This window comes from Littorina saxatilis, linkage group LG4 (assembly GCF_037325665.1).
Source record: "Littorina saxatilis isolate snail1 linkage group LG4, US_GU_Lsax_2.0, whole genome shotgun sequence".
Lineage (NCBI taxonomy): Eukaryota > Metazoa > Mollusca > Gastropoda > Littorinimorpha > Littorinidae > Littorina > Littorina saxatilis.
In genome coordinates this window covers 46,659,512-46,682,974 of record NC_090248.1, presented here as the reverse complement: position 1 = coordinate 46,682,974, position 23,463 = coordinate 46,659,512, and positions in this window count along the sequence as shown.

Below are 23,463 nucleotides of genomic sequence, written 5' to 3'. Positions count from 1 at the left end.
GATAAACATCTATATATATATACGACTTGTGTCTGTCTGTGTGTGTGTCTGTGTATCTGTGTATTTGTGTATTCGCCATGCACGGCCAAAGTTCTCGATGGATCTGCTTCAAATTTGGTGGGCATATTCAGGTTGACCCGGTACAGGACACAACCTGGTCGATATTTCAACACGTGCTCTCAGCGCGCAGCGCTGAACCGATTTTGGTTCCACCTCAGCTATTTTGGTTCCACCTCAGCTACCCGGGCCCCCATACCGACACACCAAAGCCAAAGTTCTCGGTGGATCTTTTTCAAATTTGGACACCGTATTCAGCTACACCCCGGACACAATATCATTGAGATATTTCAACACGTGCTCTCAGCGCGCAGCGCTGAATCGATTTTGGTTTTTGTGTTCATTTCACCATTATAAGTAACTCTTCCTTATCTTCTCATATTCTCCAGGTTTTCAGCGTTTACCTCCCTTCCTTCGTAATGGTGCACTATAGTGTGAGTGGAGCGTCTTCGGATATTCCCGGCGTTCTGTTACTGTTACTATTTTTAGAAGGTCAACGCAGTGTCCAGAACGTAAATTGGACCCGTAAATTATCCTCACTGTAAAAGTGCAAAGGTCGAATCAATTTATAGCCACGCGAAAAATACACTGTCATCTATCTCTCTATAGATACGGCTTCTCTGTGTTTTTGTGTGTGTGTGTGTGTGTGTGTGTGTCTCTATGTGAGCTACACCTGTGCATTGTTCAGTTCTGTTTGTGATGTGGTCTGGCGGCTTTTGTGTAAATTTATGTACTGGCCTTCCTTTTAGAAGCCATAACTTGCTCAGTCCTGTTTGAGTGGAGTTCGCCTCCAAAGGTGATTAACACGGTTACATTCGTCGACAAGGATGGGACTCGATATGGTCAGGAATGGCATTATGGCCACTGAATCATTTTCGTGCTGTTCCCATTCCACGAATCTGGGAGGGACCTAAGCTTGACGGGTCCATTGTTCGGACCCGGCAAAGCCGGCGTACGGCGCTAAGTACTTCTTCCCGGCGAAGCCGGCTACCCGGCGAAGCGGGTATTCATTCTAGTTGTTTGATAAATTAAGAAACAAAGTGTTCAAATTTCATGTTGTTACAGTTCATCTGGAAAGAAAACTGTGTTTTTTAATATTGTACACATTTGTGAATATAACTTGTAATGATGGGATCTTACACCCAGTGTTGTCTTTGTTTCTTCCACTTGGGTGAGGCGGTTGTTTGAGTCTTTTCTTTTTCTTTAGCACACAGAGAGAAAAGTGGTAATGGTTTTCTTTATCTCAGAGATGTTTCAATCATGCTTGCTTGAATTGTTGACAGTCAGTTTGTACCCTTGTACAGTTGCTGATTAATACCTGCTTATGAATTGTATTTGACTGTGATGTTCTTTGACATGTGAGATTTTTCTCTGTCTAACCTTGAAGAAATAACAGATTGATTCAAAGGTTGCTCTATGTCTGTGTGCTTAGGGAAAGCAGAGGTACCCTCTGTCTGTGTGTGTGGGAGAGAGAGAGTCCCTGTCTGAAATAAAGGTCAATCTGAAAGACCGTTTAATGAAAAGTTGCTTTTAATTTTACGTTTTGTTGGAACTAAGGTTGATTGAGAGAGAGCCAAACAGAAGTGAACCATACCACTTGTTGGCTCACGTAAGTGTAGCCTATGCGATGCTAACTTTTGTCTGTCTGTGCGTGCGTGCGTATGTATGTATGTCTGTGGTAGAAACTTTAACATTTGACTGAACACCGAAATACTAATTTTACCTGGTTAATATTTAAGCAACAGCTTCAAAGTATTGAAGCAATGATCAACATTTCGTCCGCACGTATGTAGTTAAAATGTGTATCCAAAGAAAACGGGTGGTGGGGGTTTTGGGGGGGTAAAAACAGGTGACTGGTTTGTGTCGTGTGTGGTATGTAGACCAGGTCAGGGGTCAAGGTTAGGTCAGATCGCGTGAAGGATTGTGGTATAGATACAGTTATCACCGAGCTGCAGTTCGCCGATTCGGAGAAGACGATTTTACATTGTTCGGTTTCGTAGCTCCAGAAAAATAGATAAAGAAGATACCAAAGGAGATTTCCTACAGGTTAATCTGCACAGCGTGTTTCCAGTGTCTGCGCGAGGAAGCGCAGCGCTGTCGAAAGCGCAGTGTCGATCTGGCCATCTCAGGCAGTCGTGTAAGTAAGTAGGCTACAGACAGACAGATCTAGATCAAGTGTCTCGCACTCTTGCACCGTGTCACCTATGCCGACTGTGTGTGTGTATGTGTGACGGAGTGATTGAGTTTGTGTTACTGTTTGTTATTTCTTACGTGAGCCTTGGAGGCTTCGCCTCTTGTTTTAGTTTTGTTTTTCGTTCACATTATCATACGATATAATACATAGATTATCCCCGAGTACGCTAGTACAAGGGTCCAGCAGACTTTAATTGTCTGTGTGTGTGTCTCGACTTAACAGCTTATTGCTGGGAAACTACTGGGCGCAGTTCGTTCAAAAGTTGATACACTAACTTGATAATAGGTCCGATTGATCGTATTAAAACTTCATAATGTTACCTGGGACCTAAATGCGAAATAAACCACAAAAAAAACGACTTGGCGGCGGGGGGAATTCGCGGAGCCACAGCCAGCATAGAACAGCCGAACGCGTCACACATTGACGAGAAATATAGCGTCATAAAAAGATGACGTCACGGTCAAAAGTCTTTGACGTCTTTTTCTCTCGCGCGGTGTGTGTGTGCATTTTGTGCACATGTGTTAGTGTTTGTGTGTGTGTGTGTGTGTGTGTGTGTGCGTACGCGTGCATGAGTCTGTACTCGTGTGTGTGTGTGTGTGTAAGAGAGAGTGAGGGAGAGAGAGTACGTGTGTGTGTGTGTGTGTGTGAATGTGTGTGTGTGCATTTTCACTGTGATCAAATTACAAATAAAAGAGAAAGGCCAGTCACCACGCACATCCTCGGCTCGCATGCAATGTATTTATATAGCAAAGGGAATGCCTGTAATTCACACAGATCAATCACTTGGTCTTAAACGTGCACAAGACAAAAACTTTCATATTGTCTGTGTGTGTGTTTGTGTCTCGACTTTAACAGCTTATTGCTGGGAAACTACTGGGCGCAGCTCGTTCAAAAGTTGATACACTAACTTGATAATAGGTCCGATTGATCGTATTAAAACTTCATAATGTTACCTGGGACCTAAATGCGAAATAAACCACAAACAAAACGACAGTTGGCGGTGGGAGGAATTCGCGGTGCAACAGGCAGTCTGATAGAACGGTGCAAGGTCTCGGCCAACCAAGACTATGGCATACTCGTAGCAAAGCCGCCGAATGGTACCGTAAACCAAGAATAGTGACGTAATTACGTCACGGTCGAAAGTCTTTGACGTCAATGCCTCCCTGTAGTCTTTTTCTCTCGCGCGGTGTGTGTGTGTTCATTTTGTGCACATGTGTTAGTGTTACTGTTTGTGTGTTTGTGTCTGTGTGTGTCTGTGTGTGTGTGCGTGCATGCATGAGTCTGTACTCGTGTGTGTGTGTGTGTGTGTGTGTGTGTGTGTGTGAGTGAGAGAGACTGAGAGTGAAACTGAAACTGAAACTGAAACTGAACTTTATTACCAAAGGATAGAGGTTTTAGGCAAAGCCTAATCTTAAACCTGTCCCTTATACAAACACTTAATACAGACGCACATAATATAGATAGTAAAATTGACTGACAAGGTTATTGTTACTTACAGACGTACATAATGTAAATAGGAATAAGAAAAGGGTTATGGTTTTGTATACACATTCAAAAATGGGAAAAACAATATAGTTTGGAAATTGCAGCATAGTTGCAATAATGCATTGCATATAAACATCCAAAACAACCAATAACAAAAGGGAGAAAACAAATGTGGGGAGGTGTTACGGCTGGAATTTATGTCTGTATGTATGTATATCTACTCCTATCAGAAATTGTGCGTGCTACTCTCTGTTTACTATCTAGCCTTCACACACACACACACACACATTCCAACCAGGCACAAAAACACGAACACAGTTACGGCCCTTTGCCTCTGTACCTCTATTAGAATGTTCAATAACACAACATAAACATATTATTCTTCATCCATTCTACAGATCACTCCCGCTCAACATGGAAGTTCTATTTCTGTTAACACACAGAGTCTAACTGCACAAAATTACATACATGTTACTTTGTCATGCAGTCTACAGTTCACGTGCACACACGTATAACACTTTAGGCTTTGTTCCGTGAAAGCCCGTCTGTCTCAAAACACACGAAGTCATTACGGAGATTTAAGAAACGAAACGTTGGGACGTTTCGTTTTGAAGTTGTGGTAAACGTCATTATTTCGGGGGTCTCTCGCTGGAAAGGTGAAGGTCAACTGAAAGGAACGTGGAACGTCAAAACGCATTCACACGCCGTAGACGGTGGCACGCCTAGTTTTTTCCACCGCAGGAACAACACCCAATTCGTTCCCCCGCACGCGGAAGCAAAATTGTTATCTCGCAAAGGAATTGCCCTGTGAAGGTACGTTGTGGCAAATCACATGATCAAGTATAGATATTCTGAAGCAGAATTGCCTAGGCTATATGTATAATATGTAACTTATGTCTTGTTGTGTACTCGTGAACAGTGGCGTTCGATTTTCTGCCGAAGTCCGTGAAAATTATACAGAGAGGTCTCAATTTCGTACAAATTAACCTAGAACTACCATTTAAAGCACTATTTTAATACTCACAGTTTAATCTTCGATACCTTGCAGCCTTGTATGCGCGTTTTTGGGCACCAGCATCGTGGATAAGCTGCTCTAATCTAACGTTATTTTGTGGTACTCGATTCTCAGTGGGTAAGGTCCCCCGCAGACACCAGATAAGGTCCCCCGCATTTTTGCCGGAGTGCCTACTACGCCCCCCCGCACATGCGCGCTGAAAAAGCACATCATGCACAGCAAAACTGACCCGTTTGAAGCGTTTTTATTTGACAGATGGAGACCAGCGACCACACGCTATCTGCCGGGGAGGTGTCTGGGGAAGTAATCGACAGCTACCTAGACATCAGTAGTGAGGTGACTGTAGGTGAGACAGTCCCTTTACAGACTTCTACACCGAAGAAGGTTGGTCTCCTCCATTTGTGTGACGAATGCGGATCACCATACAAACACAAGCGAACATTGGACAATCACAAACGTGAGAAACATGGCAACGAATCTCGTTTTGTATGCATAGTTTGTGACAAGAGGTTTGGTCGACAGGTAGATTACCAGTCTCATATGAACAAACATGCAGGCACCAAACCTTTCCAGTGTGGTGTTTGCAAAAAATCTTACGCACACAAACGCAGTCTGGACAAGCATATATGTCTGGGTGAAAAGCCGGGGTTTCAGTGCCAAACCTGTCAAAAGTCGTTCATGAGAAGAAAGTATCTTCGTGACCACCAAATCACCCACTCTATGTGTGTATGCTTGTGTGTGTGTGTGTGTGTGGCGGGGTGGTTACACTTTATTGTGGCTGAAATACTATGATGTAATGTATGATGTATGATTTTTACCTGGTATGTGTGTATGCTTGTGTGTGTGTATGCTTGTGTGTGTGTGTGTGTGGCGGGGTGGTTACACTTTATTGTGGCTGAAATACTATGATGTAATGTATGATGTATGATTTTTACCTGGTAAAGAAATGGAAAAATCTTTTTACATGAGTCACATTTTTGAGAAAAAAAATAAGTCTAAAAGAAGTGTGCAAACCCCACACACTGCACTATTGAGACTATCTGTATACATGGAACAGCATATTTAACATCGCTGTAACACATATAGGCTACTATAATGCCTACATTCACACACTTGCAGAGGAACAACTTCTTTTAATTTCCATAACATTCAAGAATAAGTGTGCTCGACAGTTTTATATGACACGCAGTTAATCAGGTTTGTTTTGTTTATGACCACAAAAAAAGAAAAAAGACAGAGAGTTGAGTGCTTTTTGTTTTTGTTTTATAATTCTGCTTTGTTAAAAAGCACAATCCTTCAAGTACAAACGATTCTCCTCATCATATGAAGTCCTGCATGCCTGTCAGAGTATATCTCTGGACTCAAAGCAAAAAGTAACAACCTCACAGCTTCCTGTGTAAAGTGGAGATATTTATGTGCAATTCTTTCACACACACACACACACACACACACACACACACATGCACGCACGCACACACACACATACACGCACGCACGCGCGCACACACACACACACACACGCACACGCACACACACTAAAACAATGGTTAATCGGTGACTTATTGCTCGTGCCAAATGTTGGAGTACATCTGAAGATGTCAGAGTCCAATCACATCCATAATTAGTGGATTTACACAAAAATTATAGCTGTATGTCATTTTTTTCTGATAAACATAACGGCGGGGGATCTTACCCTAGTGTTGCGGTGGGGCGTAGTAGGCAAATCGACCAAGCTGCGGGGGATCTTACCCCGTCAAATTTCACTGTTGATCTTTGAACCGATCGTGAGTCTAAACTAAGGTAAGCTTAAACTTAAAAATGAAGAGCAGTATCCACAAGTAGTTTGACTTTGACCAGCAAAAAGATTTAAGCCCTTCTGTTGACCGTGCTTTGTGTTATTTCAACATTTTTAACGTGGGAGACAGTATTTCTGACTTGTCTTGATGACATTTCTTCTCTTATGTAGTACACGAGAGTGTAAATGGTAAGACAACTAGCTGATCCCATGCAAAATAAAGTACCGAACAGTATGATATAAACTTCAATACTAGAAAGTCTGGTTATCTACTATTTTAAGGCATTAATTTGGAGACACCTACCATGTTGTTCGTCTTGCGGGGGAACGAATTGGGTGTTGTTCCTGCGGTGGAAAAAACTAGGCGTGCCACCGTCTACGGCGTGAGTCACGTTTTCCACCCCCAAAAAACGAACAATATTTCGTCAACTTTTGTGAGTATTTTTGCACACTAACAGTTTTATTTGTTGGCCATTTTATGCATTGCTAGATTCATCAACCCTTTCACAGTCTTTCAGCGCTGAGAATGTGTTCATTGGAGGTAGACAACTGTTGTGAACTGAAATATTTTGAAGGGTGCTGATCCTGGTACATTTATCCAACTTCATGGTGAGAAAGCAAATGGCGAAGCAGAAGTAGGTCATCGCATCGAATTTTTATTCTGGCTTCGTATGTGATCAGGTGCATGAATTGAAAAATGTGAAGCTCTTGTGCGTGCAATGCGAGTATGTCAATCCTTTATTGACTCGTGGAGTTGAAATTATGCCATGCCCAGTCAGCGGATCATATCCTGCCATGCCCGGCCTTTCATTCCGAAACGAAACGTGAATACATAGAGATTACATAACGTCATCGAGTGAGGGACCGAAAAATATTGAAACTCGAGGATGATTTTTTTGTGGTATCAACCGAGACCGTAGGTCGAGGTTGATACCACACAAAAAAATCATCCGAGAGTTTCAATATTTTTTGGTCCCTCACAAGATGACGTTTGTGTAATTTGTGTATACAATGATAAATTGATTGTATACAATGATCAATCTCTATACCTTCCTGTCACTGGAAGCAGCAACACTTGAAAGCATAAGTTCCCTTGACAAACGTCATTTATGATTGGCGTCATCTATGAATGACGTCACTGTCTAGACAAGACAAGTGCCGGTATCGGCAAACCTTGTCGCGGCAAAGGGCTATGACCCGTGCCTTGATACCATTGAGATCATAGGAGATGCACAGCAGTGCCGATACCAGGTTTCTTTAGCTTCACTTTAAAATGATATCAGAACGATAGTTATTCACTTGAAAGTGAACACAGGAGAGTTGTATACATCTAAATCTTATCTGCGGCCTATGCCGTCTCGTTTCACGTTCCGTTTCGCGGGGTGACTCATTCACCAAACGAAACGAGCTGCAAAACGAAACGTGCTGTTTCTTAAATCTCGCTATTGTCTCAAGCAATACTTCTGTCGATATTCACTTCTGTTACACACAGATGATAAAAACCCACGACGCTCGACGTCTCGTGGTTGTTCACTTGGGAAACGTATCTCCGTACAGCTATCATGCTGGTTAATTTCTCCCAGTCGTACTCACATATTCAGTGGCACGCACTGCTCCACCCCACCCACACAAACTGTCTTCGTGTGGTGGAATGGGGACGGGGTTCCCGTTTTACAGCGCTTCACGCTGTCTCCCCTCCTGCACTCCCACAGCTCTCGGCTCGGGCGTAAGGCAGAACCTCCCGTCTCGTTCCCACTTCCGCGACCGCTCTCGGCCCGGGATACTTCCGCGACCCACTCGGCCCGGGATGCTAAAATACACAAGTTTAAACTACCATAAGTCTCCATACTTGAATAAACTTTTATAATATTCTTTATCACTACCGTCAACTAACTTATGCGGTTACAGTATATACACCCGCTTACTCATAAGCGACTTCATTTCCGAAAAACATGTAAACATTCCATTTTCAACAATGGCTGACAACCGCGCACGCTTTTCAGCCAATTCACACATGACTCTCCCGGTCATTTCTCAAGTCAATATTTCCGAGCAAAATAATATCTCCGAGCAAAATATCAATTCAATAAATACCTGTAAACACAGCAGTCGAATCCACCGATTCAATACCGCGGCACGAGTCTAACCGACCTCCCAGCGCCCGGTGAGAAACTTTACTAACAGGAGACACTTCTGTTCCCTTCAGTGGTCTGTAAAGTTCTGCTCATGAAATGTCTATACAACACCACCTCAACCAATACTCTTCTCTGATTGGTCACATCCTACACGTGACTATACCGCATTGCGTCAGTGACGTTTCACCGTGCGGTGTCTACTCAAAGTTCGTGGCCCATGAAACTTTGTACACCTGCGTCACATAACTCCAATATACACTATGTGCAAATCCGTTTGTCACAGGAGGAATTGTCCCAATCATTCGCATGTATAGCATTATCAATACATACACATAAAGAACAAATCAAAATACAAACAAAACTTGACTAAATATAAAAAGCACTAAAATATCAGACATGAAAAGTGTTCTATTTACCCATTAAGCGGGAATGAAACTGGCGCCTAAACGTTTTCACAGAAGAGGCATTTCGGAGGGGTAGGGGTATGGAATTCCATAGAGACGCTCCTGAGAAGGCTAAACTTGACTTATACAAGTCTAGACGAGGGATGGGGGGAATCAGGTTCTGGGACCCATATCTTTTTGTGGCATGTCTGAAATGTGATTTTAAATATCCAGGAACATTATTGTTAATTACTTTGTACATAAAGACAGCCTTGTTTAGCGTCAACTGATCTTTCAAGGGAAGGAAATTAAGGAGCTTTAATTTATCATCTGTTGGCTTATTTGACTCATGCAGAATTAGTTTTGCAGCACGGCGATGAAGAGAATTGAGTCGTTTGAGATGAACATCACTGCAGTTATCCCAAAGTGTTGAAGCAAAGTTGATATGGGGCATTATGTGAGCATAATAAAACAACTTGAGTGCTTCCACATCGGCATAATGTCTTAATTTAGACAATAAGTACAAATTTTTAGATACTAATTTGCAAATTTTACTCAAGTGAGTTTGCCATTTCAATTCTTGATCAACGGTAACCCCTAATAATTTATGCTCTTTAACTTGTTGCACTTGAGTTGAATCAATTGACAGTTGAAGTTGTAAGGGTTTTAATTGGTGTTTTTGTCTAGTTGTAATCACCATACTTTTCGTCTTAACAGGGTGAATAACCATTGCATTAGTGGTGCACCATTCTGTCATCTCATCTATACTTTTTTGAAGAGATTGGTTGACGGCTACCAAAGACTTCTGACTGGTGTGGATTGATGAATCATCCGCAAAGAACTCACATGTTACTTTCTCATCTGACACATGAAGAGGTAAATCATTTATATAAATACAGAACAATATAGGTCCTAATACAGACCCTTGAGGCACACCACTTTTGACAAAATCATTCGACGAAGTTTTACAGTTGATGAATACATATTGTTTCCGTTTTGAAAGATATGATTCGAAGAAGGCACAAGCAGAGTCATCTTTTAAGTAGCATTGTAATTTCTTTAATAATAAGGAGTGGTCTACAAGGTCAAATGCTTTTTTAAAGTCCAGGAATAACGCTCCTGTTACTTCGGACTCATTAATAGCTGATAACCAAGTTTCACATAAAGAGCTGAGAGCAGTGTGGCATGAATGCTTAGAGCGAAATCCAGACTGAAATGGATGAAACAAATTCATTCGTTCCATATAGTCCAGTAAGAAAGAAAGAGAGAGAGGGAGGGAGTGAGGGAGAGAGAGTGTGTGTGTGTGTGTGAATGTCTGAAGAGTACTCGGGTCCAGCGCGAGCGGTTTTTTTTATTGAATAACATTATTGAGTAGCCCTTTGCTAGACTATTGTTGGAACAATTGCTATACTTCTGCAGCAGTTTGGTGTCTTTTTCTGGTTTTTGTAAAAATCTAGTAGAAGTTGAAGGAAAAGTAAATATATTCAATCTGAACAAACAGTAATGGAGATGCTCGAGTTAATTAGCCATGGTATTTTTGAGTGTACATGGTTACAAGTCGCATGATTTATCTTTCTCCCTCTCTCTTCTACGCACTCTCACACACACACTCTCTCTCTCTGTCTCTCTCTCTGTCTCTCTCTCTCTCTCAATAGAACAAAATGTATCATCATGCAGCCTCCACATTTACATTGAAGTTTTATTTGCCAAAAATGTTAAAGAGGCAAACATCTTTTAAATCATGTTTGCAGCCTGAACATACAGTTGATGACCCGAATATGTGTAGAGGTTGCAAAGCGGGTTCAAATGAGTTGCGCGACCTTATGTCTGTGCCATGCAAAATAATGGTTCAAGGTTCACGAACACACACACACACAATCAAACACAGATCAGTTCTAGTAAAACACAATAGCAATCATAGTGTGGAAGAAAAAGTAGATAGAATCAGAGGCTATTGTTACTTTCTCAGAATGATGGATTTTTACGCGGCCGGGCTGAAAAGTCCACTGAAAGATTGTCCTAATTGTGAAATGGGTCATTCACCAAGGGATCTGCCGTCTCTGATAATTCCCCGCCATTCGCTGTATTACAATCATGTCATTAGTTCCTACTATCCCTTGCTCTCCGGGTGGTTAATTTTTCATCGTGGAACAAGCATAAAATCGAATATGAGCTGATTTTCGGAACTACTCGACTGCAGCCTTGATTGGCTACATTTCTGACACTATCTTTAAGGGCAAGCCGCTAAATCAGAAACTTGCTTATATTTTTGGTGCCTACAAAAAGTGTTGCTGCAAAAAACAGAAGAAAATAAAACAAGTCGCGTAAGGCGAAAATACAACATTTAGTCAAGTAGCTGTCGAACTCACAGAATGAAACTGAACGCAATGCAACGCAGCAATACTCGTAGCATCGTCAGTCCACCGCTCATGGCAAAGGCAGTGAAATTGACAAGAAGAGCGGGGTAGTAGTTGCGCTGAGAAGGATAGCACGCTTTTCTGTACCTCTCTTCGTTTTAACTTTCTGAGCGTGTTTTTAATCCAAACATATCATATCTATATGTTTTTGGAATCAGGAACCGACAAGGAATAAGATGAAAGTGTTTTTAAATTGATTTCGAAAATTTAATTTTGATCATAATTTTTATATTTTTAATTTTCAGAGCTTGTTTTTAATCCAAATATAACATATTTATATGTTTTTGGAATCAGAAAATGATGGAGAATAAGATGAACGTAAATTTGGATCGTTTTATAAAATAATTTTTTTTTTACAATTTTCAGATTTTTAATGACCAAAGTCATTAATTAATTTTTAAGCCACCAAGCTGAAATGCAATACCGAAGTCCGCGCTTCGTCGGAGATTACTTGACCAAAATTTCAATCAATTTGGTTGAAAAATGAGAGCGTGACAGTGCCGCCTCAACTTTCACGAAAAGCCGGATATGACGTCATCAAAGACATTTATCAAAAAAATGAAAAAAACGTCTGAGGATATCATTCCCAGGAACTCTCATGTCAAATTTCATAAAGATCGGTCCAGTAGTTTAGTCTGAATCGCTCTACACACACACACACACACACACACACACACACACACACACGCACGCACACACACACATACGCACATACACCACGACCCTCGTCTCGATTCCCCCTTCTACGTTAAAATATTTAGTCAAAACTTGACTAAATATAAAAAGTGACCAAAAATCGTTCAATTTCAGACTGTCGCAAAGTTAAAGCCACAAACATAAAGGAAAGCAAACTTTGCGTATATATGAAATTGATAATTGATCAAACACATGCGCGCGCGCGCACACACACACACACACATACACACACACACACACACACACACACACACACACAGACACAGATAGACAGACAGAGGGCGTACAGGGCTTCTTCAGGACTTGATAGAACGCATTATCTTTCCCGCATGGTTCTGATGGTAATTTAGAAAAAATAAGGCCGGCTGTTTATAGATTAAATTACATATTCTTACTCCCAATCACATATAGCATTTGACACAGTCTGAGATGCTAGGTTCTGAAAACGCTTACCCGTCTAACACTTTAAAAGGGAAGCAACCCCATCACCAAAAAAGGCTTAAATAGCCCTGGTAATGAGCAGGTACCCTGAGAGTTACCTCCCATTGGTGGATACTACGTCACTTCCTCTACCAACACATGGTAATAAGCATACGACATTTCAGCCTCATGAGGGTAGGATCTCTGATTTTTGCGCTCCCGTGGCTGACTCTGGTGTTGGTTGACACCTGCCGGCCACGTTACCTGTCTTTCCAGCTTGCTGGCTCCTGTAGTTGGTGAGCTCGTTCCTTTTGTCGTTTGTTATGACTGGAATTTTTTGCTTGTAGTTACTGAATTTCTGTCCATTTTGGACTTGTGTTTTTCAGTAGCTGCTTCGTCTTGTCGCCATTTTTGTTGTTGTCAACTTGGCTGACGCAGATAAAAGTGTTTTTAAGCTTTTGCTTGCCAGCTTTTGTGGTTGGCGAGCTTGGTTTATTTCGTCGTTTGTCGACGAGAACTGTTGTTTGTTTGCTGAATTTTCTGTCCGTTCGGATTTGTATATTTCAGTATTGTTGTGTGGTCACCATTTTTGTTGTTGGTCAGCTCGCCTGGCTTAGATTAAAGTGGTGTTAAGCCGTTGCTTGCCGGCTTTTGTGGTTGGCGAGCTTGGTTAGTTCGTCGTGGTTGACGATAACTGTTGATTATTGCTGATTTTTCTGTCCTTTTTGGACTTGCGATGTTCAGTAATTTTTTGCGTTGGACGCAATTTTGTTTGTCGGTCAGCTTGGCTGACTCGGATTAGAGGCGGGGAAAGACCGACGTTAAGGGCAAGTTTTAGCCTAAGTCGTCTTTCTCTCCTTCAGGCTAACCACCTGTATTGTTGTTGTTTCATAGGAGGCTTGCAATACTCTGTTTACGGTGCCCATTCTGCTCTTAGCACTAGTGCTTGTTCGCAGTTGGACACTTTTGTTTCTGCCTCTCCCTTTGTTGTTGGCATCGGAGCAGGGTGCTCTGGTGTCTTCTCTGTTTTCCTTAGTTCCAGAGATTTGGAGCATGGTTAAGGAGGAGTTGCAGCGTTCCACGCCGTCCGGCAGCGTCGTGCTTCCGCCGGCCGTGGGGAATGTCCGGTCTTTGGCTTCTGTTACCGCACCTTTGGTTTCCGGTTCCAGGGGCTGTTTCTGGTCTTGTCGGTTTCTGCCTCCGCGGGGGGCACTACCGGTAAGTTGAACTGGTCCAACAGCAATCGTAATGCTACCGGACGCTCCCTTTTGGGAGATAGTTCTTTGGGGCAAGGTCACTACTTGCATTCTCCTGTTCTGACATTACCGATGATCCCCCTCGAGTCGTCGCGATATAACCTTCGTGGTTGAAAACGACGTTAAACACCAAATAAAGAAAGAAAGATCCCCCTCGAGGGCTCGGACTATGCAGAACAGTAGTGGCAGCCGGTTCCGGCTGCTGCGTTTCCGGTTTCCACCGGAAGCATAGGTCCACCTACACTCGTACGCTCCGGCGGCGGTGACTGGATGGACCGCAGACTGGCCTCCGGGCGTTCTGGCTTCCGGCCTCAGTCTATGCAGTCTTCGTTTCCGCTTTCAGCGGTTTCGGCGGCTGCGTTTCCGGCTTCGGCCGGATATGCTGTTCCTCTTCTTGGCAATTCCGGACGGATGTCAGAGAGGGAGCAACAGCGTCTGGTAATAGGTCCTCCTACACTCGTACGCTCTGACGTCGGTGACGGGATGGACCGCAGACTGGCCTCCAGGCGTTCTGGCTTCCGACCTCAGTCTACGCAGTCTTCGTTTCCGCATTCTGCGGTTTCGGCGGCTGCGTTTCCGGCTTCGGCCGGATACGCTGTCCCTCTTCCTGACACTTCCGCATGCGCATGGATGCCAGAGAGGGAGCAACAGCGGTCGGCTTTCGTGCACTATGTGCCTCAGCTGGGGCAGTCGTTGCTTCACCCGGAGGGTGTTGTGACTTCCGTTCATCCAGGTCCGGTGGTTTCGGATGGTCGTTCTACTTACCCTTTTCCTCATAGTCAAGGGACGAGTCAGGACGATTTCCGGGGACACGGATTTCCGGTTTCCGGTTATTCCGTGCATCCTTCCGCCTCTGGTGTTGATGACTTTGGTCAGTGTCCTTCACTAGACCATTCTGAAGTTCAGTCTGTGGTCAGCGAAGAGACACGGTCGAGATTTCCGTCAAGACTCAAGTCTATTCTTGAAGCTGCGACGGAGGTTACATCCTGTTACTTTCCTGAAAAGGCCGTTTCAGAACAAGGGCGGCAGCCGTTCTCGGCTGCTGCCCTTCCGGCCTTACAGGAAGCATAGGTCCCTCACCACATGTACACTTTATGGTCGGTGCTGGGGTTGACCGGAGACTGGCCTCCGGGCTTTATGGCTTCCGGCCTCAGTCTACGCAGCCCTCGTTTCCGCATTGTGCGGCTTTGTCGGTTGCATTTCCGGCTTCGTCCGGATACACTGTTCCTCTTCTTTCCGATGGTTGTCTGTGAGGGAGGAACAGCGGCCGGCCTTCGGGCGTTCTGGGTCTCCTCGGCCGGGGCAGTCGTCACGTCACCCTTCGGGTGGGGTGGCTTCTGTCCATTCAGTTTCGTCGTCTTCGGACGTTCACTCGGCTGTTCCTGACTCTCACACCAGTCAGGATATAGGTCAAGTTGATGTCCTGGTACACGGTTTCCGGTTTCTGGTTATCCCGTGCATCGTTTCCGCCGCTGGTGGCTGTGACTTCGGCCTTGTCTTTCGCTCGTCCACTCTGACGTCAGTCTGTGGCTAGCGTACAGACATATTCTTGACGCTGTGGCGAAAGTTTTCCCTTTATTTTCCGGAAGGTGCATCCGCGGTTTCGGCTTCCTCTTTGGTTGCCTCTTCGGCGATGTCGGACTTCCGTTCCGCGAAGGAGGAGGATTCCTGCTTCCGGTTCGAAGAGTCCCCTTCTGTGGCATACCACCTTTAGCAGGTTCTGGCGAAGCTTTTTCATGCCTGAAGTGGTATTCCTTTTGTTCCCGTTCCTTTGCTGGTCTTTTCATGGCAAGTTAAGGAACGGGCTCAGCCTTTGCTGGCTACGGCTACGTAGGCTTCGGCTTGCTTTCGTCCTTTGCTCTCCTGCGGTCACCTTTCTGGTGACGTAGGGGTTGCTTCCTCTGCTGGTAAAACAGATTACGAGAGACGTGGTTGTGTCTGTACTAGAACACATCCTTGTCTCTTCAGAGGAGATAGGACGTCAGTTTGTTGGAACTGGCATCTCTTTGGAGACGATCATCACAATATTTTCGGCCTTTGACCGTTTTATTTGATCTGTTCACTTTCAGTGTAGATCAGTTGGCGGATGACGTCGTTATTCTTCGTTCAGCCATGGTGGTGTGAACGAAGAGCAGATGCTTTTATCCTCGCTTCACTATGCTTATGCGGTTTGGTGTCGGAGGGTTTTTTGTTCTTGCACTAACAGTTCATGGGATGAATTCCTGAGTTTTTTACACAGTGAACTAGGTCCACCAGCTCGAGCTCCCGCTGAGGTCTCTTCTGGTCGGATCTAGGGCTGCCCTTCGGGTATACTGGCGTCCGGCCTCAGTCAGTGTAACAGTCGTTTCAGCCATGGGCTGCTGCTTCTGTCACACTTCCGGCTAGCCGGTGAGGTTGTTTCTCTTACCGACGTCATAGTTACGTCAGGGTTTCTTAGAAACAGCTACTGACCTTTGTGGTCTTTGTTTGTCTTTCGCTGAGTCTGACTCTGTCTTTCTCTAGCGATCAGACTTGTTCTGGTGTTTCGTCCAAACTTAAGGTTTGCTTGAGTTGGCCTCGGAGGTTACATTCAGATTTTCTGAGGGGGCATTGTCTTTGGCAATGTAGGTTTGAGGAGTCATCCTTTGTGGCTTACCTTCTCTCTCAGTTTGGCCAGTCCTCTCCTTCCCGGCAGAGGGCTGGCTCATGTTCCGGTTTCTTTGCTGGGGGCTCATAGCTCAGCATTTTTTCGCAGCTGAAACTTTTGTTTCTTTCGTTTACCTGCGTTGGCGGGTACTTCGGAACTATGGCTGTTCCACGGGCATCGCGGCTATCAGTCTTGGCCTGTGCGATTGTCTCATGCATTTTGTGGTGTGACTATGGCATTTCCGGTTCCTGTGTCGGCGGATTTCTAAGGCCAAAAAAAAAAAGGTCTGTTTACGGTAACATAGGCCCAAAAAATAGGGTCGGTAGGTTGGGATTTTTATTTTTTTTATTTTTTTTTTCTCCAAAAAACCATATTTTTACGTTATTTTGCCAAAAAAACTAGATTTTTTTTTTTCCCCCTCAAATGCCAAAAAAAAAGTCTAGGGTCGCGCGAAAAAAATAGGGTCGGTCGGGTTACCGTAAACAGACCTATTTTTTTTTTTTTTGGCCTAATCTTTCTTCATCCTCTTCCTGAGGTGAGTCAGTACGACTTCCGTTAGGTCGGGTTTCCTTTTACAGTCACCCTTCTATCACAGGCAACTATGGTTACGGCGGTTGCCCGTTGTGGTCTGTGTCTGTCCCTCAATCTTTCAGATGTGGACAGACGTGGTCTGGTTTTCGTCCAAACTGAGGTAGGCTCTTGGTTTGGTCTCGAATATAAATTTCCATTTTTTTCCGGAGAACACGTTGTCTCAGGAGACTTTACTGGTCGGCTTCACGGTTTTTCCGGTATGCTTACCAGTCTTGTTTTCGGCTTTGGGTTCTTGATTCGCTTTCAATTACCTACAAGCAACCTGAACTGCGGACACTGTGGCTTTGAGCCGTTTTGTTCATGGTCACTGGTCACACCGGGCTTCGTCCGCTGTGACTTCCGCACTTTTGTTTGCTTACGCACTTTTGTAAGTAGCTGCTTCCTCGTTTTATCTCTTTCTGCTTTTGCATGAACGGATAGAGGATATCTGGACCATCTCTTTTGAGAGCAGCTACACTGCTGGTTTCGGCACCCTTCTTTAGCTTGCTTTATGGGTTACGATGTTAAAGATCGCAGTCAGGTTTTTTCTTGGTTTTTCTTATGTCACTACCCAGGAGTACTATGTTTCTTTCCTTGCTTAGATTGTACTCTAATGCAGAGAAGCAGTACAGCGTGCTTGGGGGGGGTTGAGCTTATGCTCTTTTTGAGTTTTTATCATTGAGTTGGACTCTGGTACTTTGTACTCAGGTGTCTCTCTCTTTCTTTTTGTGTGGGGATTGGTCACTCTTCTCTGGAGCTGACCTATATCTCTGAGGTCTTGTCGGGCTTTGGGCTTTGCCTTCCAATAGAAAAAAAGGGGGGGGGGTCAGATTGTCTTTCCCCTCCTCTCGGCTCGGGTTCATGTAATCCAGGGCTCTTCTCTCTTGCTGGGCACAGCTTTCTGACTCTCTGAAGTTGTCTTTAGCAAGTTTTGCCTAAGAGACATTCTGGCTGTTAATTAGGAGTTTCTCTGGTCCATTCCTGACTTGTTGGCAGCGGGCCAGTTTCTGGCAAGGGTGTTAGAGTGAGTTAGATTTTTCTTTCCCACCGGGCCCTTCCTGCCTTGTTGGCAGCCTGCCAGTTTCTGGCAAGGTTTTTAGATTGAGTTAGATTTTTCTTTCCCACCGCTTTGTTGATGTTATCTGCTATATGTGATTCGGAGTAAGAATATGTAATTTAATGGAAAATGTTATAAGTAAATTTTCATTTGAATAATATACTTACCCGAATCACATAGTGTAGGCCCTCCCGCCTGCCCCGCTTATGGTTTTTTAGTTTCTTTAAAGCCGTATGATTATTACCACGTGTTGGTAGAGGAAGTGACGTAGTATCCACCAATGGGAGGTAACTCTCAGGGTACCTGCTCATTACCAGGGCTATCTAAGCCTTTTTTGGTGATGGGGTTGCTTCCCTTTTAAAGTGTTAGACGGGTAAGCGTTTTCAGAACCTAGCATCTCAGACTGTGTATATGTGATTCGGGTAAGTATATTAATCAAATGAAAATTTACTTTAAAATTTTCCATTTTTTCTCTGAGTAATTTGTAATGGGGTTGCGAGACGTGCAATCAGTTGAAAAGTGGAAGAACATTATCGCTGCTTCAGCTGCTTGTTGGGGTTGCGCAACCCCCCCCCCCCCCCCCCCTAGCCTAAAAATGTACCTCACTTATTTAAAACATTTTTTATTATTGTTTATTTTATGCCGTTTCATGCAAGGAGCGACCATTTTCCTATCTCAGAATATGACCTACCCATCAGCTTCAGGGGGCTTCTGACCACCACTGGCAAACCCCCCCCCCCCCTCCTCTTAGCCTAGTCCGGCCCTGCGAATGATTGAGTCAGGCGGCCTGCTGTCTTTCATCAATAACTACCCAGAAAACTAAGTTATTCCATGATTTTATTCTCCAAGTTTAATTTTGGTGATTTTAGTGCCTCGCGTCGCTTTAATTAAAGAGTACACAGGGCGCGACAGTGTCAATGTCGATCGGCTCCCATCGCACGTTGGTCTGCTGCTGAGTTTCGCGTTTCCCATGCCAGCCACATGACAGCGCTAGGGCTGTTGCCACTCGTCTCAAAATTAATGATCGCGGATATACCTGTACCAGTTTTGTTGAAACAACGTGTTCTTCTTCTGTCTTTGTCCTCTTTGTCAGTTCAGGTAGGTAACTTTACACGAGTAGGTTTTTGCTAAGTTTCTGGAAGTTGTTTTTTTACCTTAAAAAAACCCATTTATGTTTAAACACTGTATATATGTATTAGGTGCAGGAAGTAACTTACCTTTTTTCATCCAGATAAACAATTGAACAGCGTCTACTTAACATGAGATAGCCGAATAAGATAAACAGTGAAGGATAGATATGTGATAGCCCGGTCCACTGAATTGTACTAATATTTTAATTTCAATCATTTTTACTTGTTTGCTGATTTTTAAGTAAGGAACATTGGAATGTGAAAATCGATACTTTGGGTATCTTAATTGGACATATTGGCTTGTTATCTCTTGTTAGGATATATTATTAAAACTAAAAAATTGCAATAAATGCACAATACATATACTTTTTCGAAAAGAAAATATCAATTTAGAATAAGACGCTGTTTGTTTGAGCGTGACGCTATTTTATATTAAGACAAACGTCGCACTTGCCCGGCTGATATTTCTTATTAAAAGTACCTTTTTAATTAAACGTGCAATGCATTCTACGGTATTTGAGAGGTCTTTCTCAAAATTTCAAAGACATTTTGTTAGTTTGTTGACAGTTTTCCTTTTGATTTGTAATGTCAAATACTTCAAATGTTTGTAATACCTTGATTAATCTGCTTTGTCCTCCTTTGACTTCAATTCAATTTAACTTTTAACTTTGAATTCATGTTTGTTGGTGCCGAAATACGTTTTGTTGGGCTTTCGATTTACCTTGTCTTCAATATGGGTATGTAATAATAATAATAATATTAATAATAATGCATAATATTAATAATGATGCACAAAGCGCAGATGTAGGCCGATGTGGAGTGGTTGGTGTGTTTCTGCTTGATCAGTTGTTGCGTTTTATATTCGGTGCATACAAACCGGAAAAAAACAAAAATCAAAGAAATAATTATTGTATAGGTTTCTGGTGGGCGCGAGCATGTGATATAGGCATGCGCGATTTTAACTTCAATTCCAATAAGTGTTTCTCTCTGATAGCCATGACTTTCTGATGCATACATATATGCCCCCAAGCACGCAGTTTTGCTGATGATTGTTAAAACCTGCAGGCTTTTCTCTCTCTCTTCCTTTTGTTTTATTTCATTGTTTATGTTGACCCGTCTCTCGTTCCTTGCGCTAGTTCATTTCGTCTGCTCTGACGTCGCCGCCAGCTTTAATCTTGATGATGGCTTTGATAGAAATCGTGACTCCGGCCATGCGTAAACTCAATCATTAAAAATAAACTGAAAAGACTACGACAAAGCACACACATATATATATATATAATGCATAGGACGAATGTCCCAAACTGCCCAAACAATAACGGTTATCAGTCCACAGAGTTGACGAAAAGATTTCGGTTAGGACACTTTCAGGAGTGTAGTCCACATGCTTTTGTTTGTTTATTATTTGTAAACAGAAAGACAACAAACACCACCGCATGCACACACACACACACACACACACACACACACACTCACACACACACACTCACACACACACACACACACTCACACACACACACCGGGACACACGCGCGCGCGTGCGTTCACGAATACACGCATACACTCTGGCCTGAGCGTAATGACACATAAACTCTGACAGAGATTCTTGTAACATTTTTATACCAGTGCATTTTGACATTTTCTTATAAACCGTGTAAAGTCAACATTTACTGTTTTGGATGAGAGTTCATACTGTGTGTGTGCGTGTGCGTGCGTCCGTGAGTGCGTGCTCTCTCCCTCTCTATTTCTCTCTGTTTGAGTGGGTGTGCGTGCATGCGGCGTGCGTGCGTGTGTGTGCGTGAAAGCCTACTCATGCACATTATCCCGAAGATATGTTCGACAACTAGAACAATGCTAGCCTATGCTTTTACACAACGGGAGAATTGAAGCATATTTATAATTATTTAGTGCCAGAGACCGCTGGTCAGCAACTACGTCATCCTCTTTTCTTCCTCGTAGTCTCAACTTTTGTTTTATCCAGCGCCAGTTAACTAATGTCTCTAATGGGGGTTAAAGAATCATTATTCAATTGGTGATCTCGGTCAATACTCGTGCGCATTCATCTTTCTTTCACTCACGCAGACATTATGCAGAGTGTGTGACGTCATGTTGTCCCTCCAATCCTCCCAGAAGGTGGGAGCCAGTAAAATTAAAGACGTATGCCTAAAGGGAAGCTGTGCAAAACGCGAAACAGAATTTACTGGATACAATTCATTTTTCTCGGTTTGGATCTCGGGCGCTTATGTAAGTATAGACTGATTAGTTAATGACTTAATCATGGCAACTGTTTGACTTTCTCTAGTTTTAATCGAAAATAGTGATTAGCTAATGACGTATGGCAACTGTTTGACTTTCTCTTTAGTTATAAATCCAGAAATCTCGCGGGAATTCTTGAAAAAGTGATTCATTATGTTTGGGTTTTTTTGCCCACCGGTTTGCCTTTTCGTCTGAGGCTAGGGTATATTATTAACAAGTCGCGTAAGGCGAAAATACAATATTTAGTCAAGTAGCTGTCGAACTCACAGAATGAAACTGAACGCACTGTATTTAGACAGTACAGCTTCGTCAATCCCCGCGTGAAGGAAATCGCTCACCTCCCACGTGCAAAACGTAGTGATATTGACACGCCAGATTAGCGCGGTAGCGTATTGTGCTAAGCAGGAAAGCGCGCTTTTCTGTATTCTTGTTAACTTTCTGAGCTTGTTTTGAATACAACCTATCATATCTATATGTTTTTGGAATCAGGAAATGATAAAGAATAAGATGAAATCATTTTTGGATCGATTTCTTAAATTTTAATCGGAAGACTAAGTAATCTATTTTCGTTAATTGTGATCACATTTTAAGAGTAAACATGACATATGTAATATTTTTAGATTCAGAATGTGATGAAGAATACAATGCAATCAATTTTAAATCTGTTTGCGAAAAATCGATTTTAATGACAACTTTAAAGGCACAGTAAGCCTCCCGTAAACCATCACAGAGCTCCCCGAGCGTCTAAATACAGTACAAGCATACTTCCATTTGAACGCTCACTGAACGGGAACATCCTGGCTGCTTTCTGTCGAGCGTGAGACATTTTCAAAGAATTTATTTTCGTAGACTTGTTCCGTTAACAACAACGGCGCCTCGTTTTTGCGCTAGACCTAACTTTTAAAATCTAAATAATAAATTGACAGCTTGTTACACAAACATTCTTTAATCATAAAAGAATTCGTTTTTCATCAAGACAAGATCAGAACAATTCGAAGTTGTGAAAGTTTAAAAAAAGAAAAGCCCGGAAGCAGGGTCACGCAAGGGTCGTAGCAGACGACGGCCGGTTTATCAGTGCAAATCGCCGTTCCTCTCAACAGTCAAAAGCCATCGCTAGAGTTCTTGTGAACCACAGCCGTTGTTTCGTGCATAAAAAAAAACGTGCTATTGTAGATAAGCTCACGTCGAGTCGCATTCAAATGACTAACTATGACGACTGCATTGTGAAAAGGGAAAACTGGATCACACAGGTTCACGATGGCTCAGGGGTAAGATAAACCACGCAAAAATAAATTCTTTGAAAATTGTTCGCTCTTTACGGAGGGCACCTAGGATGTTCTCAATTGGTGAGTGTTTAAATGAAATGGTGTTTGTACTGTGTGTAAAAGCCTGACCGTATCTGTGATGGTTTACGGGAGGCTTACTCTGCCTTTAATTAATTTTTAAGCCACCAAGCTGAAATGCAATACCGAAGTCCGCGCTTCGTCGGAGATTACTTGACCAAAATTTCAACCAATTTGGTTGCAAAATGAGAGCGTGACAGTGCCACCTCAACTTTCACGAAAAGCCGGATATGACGTCATCAAAGACATTTATCAAAAATAAAAATAAAAAAAACCATCTGGAGATACCATACTTAGGATCTCTCATGTCAAGTTTCATGAATATCGGTCCAGTCGTTTTCTCTGAATCGCTCTACACACACGCACACACACACACACACACACACACACACACACGCACAGACACACACACATACACCACGACCCTCGTCTCGATTCTTCCTCTGTCTTAAAACATTTAGTCAAAACTTGACTAAATCTAATAACAAGTCGCGTAAGGCGAAATTACTACATTAAGTCAAGCTGTCGAACTCACGGGATGAAACTGAACGCACTGTATTTTGTCACCAAGACAGTACAGCTTCGTCGATCTCCGCGTGAAGGAAATCGCTCGCCTTCCATGTGCAAA